The sequence below is a fragment of the Molothrus aeneus genome, chromosome 5 (genome assembly GCF_037042795.1).
Source record: "Molothrus aeneus isolate 106 chromosome 5, BPBGC_Maene_1.0, whole genome shotgun sequence".
Classification (NCBI taxonomy): Eukaryota; Metazoa; Chordata; class Aves; order Passeriformes; family Icteridae; genus Molothrus; species Molothrus aeneus.
In genome coordinates, this window is record NC_089650.1 from 44,213,949 (window position 1) to 44,220,180 (window position 6,232).

The window sequence follows — 6,232 nt, forward strand, 5'->3', positions numbered from 1 at the left end:
ACTCTGAGGAGAGCAGCTGAAGCAGTTTTATATGGTGGAGAGCAGCCTGTGGACTTGTAAAACAAAAAATACTAAGAGAAGTATTACCAGGTAATTAAGTGAGAGCACTCCCCAAGATCTTAGCTTGTCTCAGTTTTTATCTTATTTATGCTTTGGATAAGGCTGCTTGTAGAAATTGCTTATTAGGCTGTTTTTTTGCGCTAGGTAGTTCCTAAGCAGCGCCCAGTCTTATTTTTCAGTGGCAAAGGTTTGTGCCCAAGTTTAGATAAAAGACCAGTGAGCAATTATTATAAGTTCCTAGTATGTCTCTTTGGAGTGCTCAGAGAAATAACCCAAAGAAACTGTGCTAATTTAATGTCAAAATCAGTAAAGAATTTGTAATTCATTATGACAAGCCTTAACTCATGACTGAGAACCCATGTCCTCACAATGTTCCCTATGACTTCTGTAAAAAAAGCAACTTTTACAAACACTTCTCTTTAGCAAAACAGTTTCTGATGAGCTTCTTTAAAGAGAAATGGAGATCCAGATAGGGCATTCAACATACTTAGAGCTTTGCCTCTGCCTTATAAAATTTCACTGTAATTGCTTTTGAGCAGCCATTCCTCATGGCTATAGGAACTTTACACATCTGAGGTGGGATGTTACTATTGTGCCAATGATAATTCTTTTATTAATGCCCTTCTTTTCCCCATTAGTCAGGATCCATCAGCTATCAATTGTCATAAACAATAAATTTCCAGGGATAAAAACATCTTTTTGCTTCTTTATTCCAAGTACCATGAAAGCATCATCTTTCTGAGCAGCAGTGCCTAGACTCTGATAATGCAAATAATAATGAATATCAGTATAACTTGTAACCATCCTTTTTATTAATTAAATGCCTATTTCACAGTTTTTCAGTTCTTAAATACTTGATTCTTCACGTTCAGTTCTGAAGGCATTTTCTCAATAAGCTGATGCCCGATAAACTCATGGGAGAAAAATCTGGAAATTTCTGAGAATATTATAGCATGGAGAAGAGTAAGACCATGGTGCCTAGCCCATTCCCTAATCAGTCACAGATAAATCATAACCCCTGAAGAACCTGAAGAGTGCAATTTGAAGTGCAGGATGTGTCATCTCAATCACTGCTGTCACCTCAGAAGAGCGGGCTTTGGAGTCCTGGCCCTTGCTTAGTTCCTTGCTTAGTCTATTAACTGCATCCTGCACTGTTGACAAGTAAATGTTACACTGTTCTGCAATGTCAAAAAATGTTGAATTCATCTCTCTAAATTCCAGTGCTGTATTTGTTGTCACCACCACTTACCAACTAAAATTTTCAGTAGTTGTCATTTAGTCCCACAGAACAGACACAGAGGGATTGAACAATGACTTTCAAGTCTACCTTTTGTAACTAGAAATATCAGTAGCAAAAACCTGTGGCATTTTTGGAGCTAACTATTTTGAAGGTGAGGAATGTAACATCCCAGAGAAAGTCTTTGCTTAGTATCTCAAGAACTGTACGCATTCACAGGCAGTTGAAATGACACAAAGTACAGCATGCATGTAGAAAATATTGATTGTAAGATATATCATTTATTAGTAACATGGAAGCGTCATTGAGAGCTAGAAAACAGTGCCATTTGGGGATACCTCTTTGGCTTATTAGCTCTTTCAATGCCATTGCATTTTGTAGCTTTGGCTTCAGAAACAGTGCTTCTTTGGAAAGAAGCCAACAAAATCCAAACAATCAAGGAGGCTCTGTTGGTTTTTGTGCTGTCGGAATAGCAGAGAAATGTGTATTCAGCTTCAAGCTCTGCCATCAACTTCCTGCATCACCTCAGGCAAATCTTCCTTTTGACCTATCACTGCTTTGATTGCTTTGCTCAAGCTATTATGTAACTAATATTCAGAGGAAAGTCAGAGAATTCCCAGAGCTGACAAGCTAAAGCTTTGTAAATTTTGAGCACAAGGCTAAGGAGGTAGGTATATTGTGAGACTGAAAATTGAAAATAAAGTGTACTATCTGGAGCGGAAAAAGTTATAATCAGCTACACCCTGAAGGGGGTATTTGTAGGGTTTTTGCGTTGGTTTTGTTCTTCCTCCTTTTTGGTTTATCTAGTTTTTTTGAGAGCCATTTGTTTATTGCATGACCACGCTGATCTGATGTCATACTTTCACCCCAGCCAGCAACCTGGCCAGTGGCTCCTTGCCCCACCAGCAGGTTTGGGAGAGAGAATCAGAAGGGCAAAAGTCAGAAAACTCATGGGTTGAGATAAAGACAATTTAATAAGGAAAGCAAAATCTGCACTCCCAGACAAAGCAAACCAAGGAGTTAATTCCCTGCTTCCCATAGGCAGGTAGGTGTTCAGCCATCCCCAGGAGAGGAGGGCCCCTTCACACATAGCAGTTACTTGGTGCACTGGGTTTGCATGGCCAAGCTTTGGTAGCAGAGGGGCAACAGGGATGACTTGTGTGGGAAGCAGCTAGAGGGATTGATAGAGTGGCTTGGGGGGACATCTGACACCCAGCCAAGCTCAACCCACTACACTTGGCAAGACAAATGCCATCACTCCAACATGTCATCTCCTTCTTCCTTCTTGCCCCACTTTACATACTGAGCATGATGTCATATGGTCTGGAATGTCCCCTCGGTCAGTTGGGGTCACCCGCTCTGGCTGTGTCACCTCCCAGCCTCCCATGGACCCTGAGCCCCCTTGCCAGTGTGGCAGTACGAAAGCAGAGGAGGCCTTGGCTCTGTGTAAGCCCTGCTCAGAAACAACAAACACATCCCTACATTATCAGCACTGTGTAAAGCACAAATCCAAAACACAGCCCCATACCAGCCACTGTGAAGAAAATTAACTCCACCTTGGCTGAAATGAGCATGTCTGAGAAGCTTTCTGAATAATTTTTGGACATCAGTTGCACTGCTGTAATGAAAGAGGCTAACTCTGATTGTAGATAAGATGCTGACTATGGGGCAGTGATTATCACTTCTGCATGCACATGTTCACCCTTGAGCTACTTTTCTCTGATGATACTTAATCTGACATTTTAGCTGACTATCACTATGTTCTCATCTTTTCACTTCAGTCATAGATCTACATCCAGTTTTTCTCCTAAAAAAACCACTACTTTCTTCCTTTGGACTTCACGGTGTCTTTCTCCTTCTTTGAACAAATAGGCTCTACTGCAACCATCTCATTTTCTTCTGCAGAAAAAAATCCAAAGTTTAAATACAGAATTAATTACTTCTATCATTAACCATTTCTATATTTACTTCTTGATTTGTCACACAGATGTTGATTTCATTGTTTCTCTTACTTCATCTCTTATTATCTCTTCCCCTCCTATCCTGTGTGTCTACTTCTTCCTGCCTTTTTTCCTTTCTATTTCTCAAAGTCCTTAAGTTTCCTCTCAAATAAAGGTAGGTAGTCACAAATCATCCCTGTCATAAAAACACCCATTGGAATCCCTTCCTGTACCTATCACTTCATCTATTTTATTCCTGTCATCTCTAACCTCTCCAAACATGCTGTTCAAAAGTTCTCTAATCCTACATCTCCTTCAGTATGGCTCAATCCTTCCTCCATCAGCTGGATATCATGTGGATATCTCCACAACTTAGACATAAAGGCCTGTGTTTCATCATTGGCTCTGAGTGATGGACTGCTTTAGAAACACTCGTTCCCAAATCCAGCAAACACTTAAAAAAACCCCAGTGCACTTCCAAAAAAAACGTCCTTTCCCATTTCTTCTTTTGCTTTTTGAATCTTTAGTACTGGCTCCTCTTTTTTCTGCTGCTGGGGATGTGCTAGGCTTCCATCTGTGGTTTTTTCAGTTTTTTGACTGTCTAGAGATTGTGCCCTGGATGCTCCTATTTACAAATAGTTTTGAATATCATCCATGACTCATGTTTTCATCTTCCCTCTCTTTTAATTCCCACTCGATTGTGTTGAAATCTTACTGCTTGTAGCACAGGCCTACTAACAGTTCTCTCTGCCTGTATGGCTTAGTCATGTCCTGTCTCTCATTGTGCCCCCTGCAGCTTTGTTTATTCAAAGTGCTGCTGCAAAGGGGCGTCTCTTTGTTTTCTCGTTTTTACTGTGTTCCTTCTCTTTTTAATCCTCTGGTGTTGCATTTCTTCTTTTGCTGAACCAAAGACAATTTTCTTCTCAGTCCTAGAAGATCTTTGCAGTATAAGCTTCCTTCATACTGGCTTAACCTATTATCATTGTCACGAGGTTAACTTCTCCTTTTCTTTTGTCACCCTGGCAGACTCCTTCTGATCCCTTCAAGAAGCAAAAGTTGCTTCTTTCTGAGAGCACAGAAAGGCTTACAGAAAGAATGGTGCTGTTTTTGATAGAAAATTCTTTCCTTTGGGGTCACGTACTTCCTGCTGTCCTTTATACAGACATGAAAAAAAAGGATTAAAAAGCCCAGCGATTCCTTTTTCCTCAGTCCTTTAGCCTGGCAGGGGATCTCCTCTGCCTGCTGGAATCTCTTTGAGCTCTCTTGCCAGCACTTGAGAGATGTCTCTGTGCAGCGCTGGCTGGAGCAGAGAGACATGCAGGCAGCTGCCAGCCCTGCAATAAAAAAAGCTCTGGAGTTGGTGCTGGCAGGAGGCAGGAGCAGCCAGACTGCAGGAGTGAGTGCAGAGGATGCCAGCCAGAGTTAAACACCCATTGATTGACTTCCCCACTGAACTCCACAGGGCAATGTGAGAGCCACTCGTCAATCGTGGCAAATCTGGGAATTCCCTGTGATTATTATGAACACTGTCATGCTTTTTGTGGATTGTAAGAAGCAGGTTTCTTGGGCTTTTGTAGAAGCATAACAAAAGTAGAGGTAGACGATGGCTAGAATGATGCATGCAAACTGCCTCCAGCCTTGAGAAAGTAAAGTCTGAATCTAGTCTTCCTGATTTCAGTGTTTGTACTCTTGTAAGCTATTGAGATGTTCTCACATTCTTCAAGAGTGCTTCCACAAGTAGTTTGAATATTTTATATCGTTTACCTGTTTCTTTTCGAGAAAAATGTATTTTCCAATATTATCCAGTAAAATGTATACAGCAGAAACAGTTCAGCTTCAGAGGGCCTGGTGATGACAACTATGTTAGTATTGAATGGTAAATAAAAGAAGATACTATTTAACATAAGAGAAGTTGAATAAGAGTTAAAGGGGGAGTAGCAGCTGTCAACTACATCACATTATTTTCTATAGTGCATCTTTTTTTTCCCAAGCTATGCTGTCAGACATTTTCTTGACTTCTGTGCATATGGTTGTTATAAGTAGAAGTTTCTTGAAAAATAAATTGATGTTAACATCATAAATTTATGTAATCGTACATTTCAAATCTAGATATAATCAACATTTAGATACCTTTTTAGAGGAAAATATCCACAGTGGTGGTTTTTCCCCCCAAGTCTTTAGGTATTATTAGAAATAAAGTTTACCTTCTTATGGAGTTTGAGCCATCTAAATCTAAGCATGTTAGTTATAAATGAAAAAACTGACATTATACAAATTGTCCCTCATATTTTCATGCTAAAATATGTTTTATTCAAGATTAGTGCCCCAAGAAATGTTTGCTGAAATTAGAAGGTGGTTTGGGAAAACAAGAAATTGCAGTTAGGCTGAAGGTGGTGTATCTTTGTCAGATGAAGGGACAAAATTCAGGAGGAGCTGTGCTACATGCCAAAATTCCTTACCTAGGGAAGGAGAATCACAGAACTGCTGACTGTGAAAGGCATCTCTGGAGGTCACTTAGTCCAACCACCTGGTTTTGAATAGCTCCAGGGATGGATACTCTACACCCTCTCTGGGCAACCTGCTGGTGTTTCGTCAGCTGTCATGGTGAAGAAGCTTTTTCATGTTTAAACGGAGTTTTCTTTATTTCAGTTTGAACCCATTGTCTCTTATCCTGTCACTGGGCATCACTGAAAAGACCTTGGCTCTCTCTTCTTTAAGCCCCCATCAGGTATGTATACTCACTCCTGCATATATATATATATGCATTGCTAACAACCTGCCTGCCTTCCACCAAGCTAGTGCATCCCTCTTATTTCAGTTTATCCTCACATGCCAGATGCTTCAGACCCTTAGTCACCTTCTTGGCCCTTTTCTAGACTCATTCCAGTCATATCCATGTCCCTCTGTACTGGAGAGCAAAGGACTGGACCCAGCAGTCCAGCTGTGTCTCAAAGTGCTGAGTGGCAGGATCACCTCCCTTTAACTGCTGGCAATG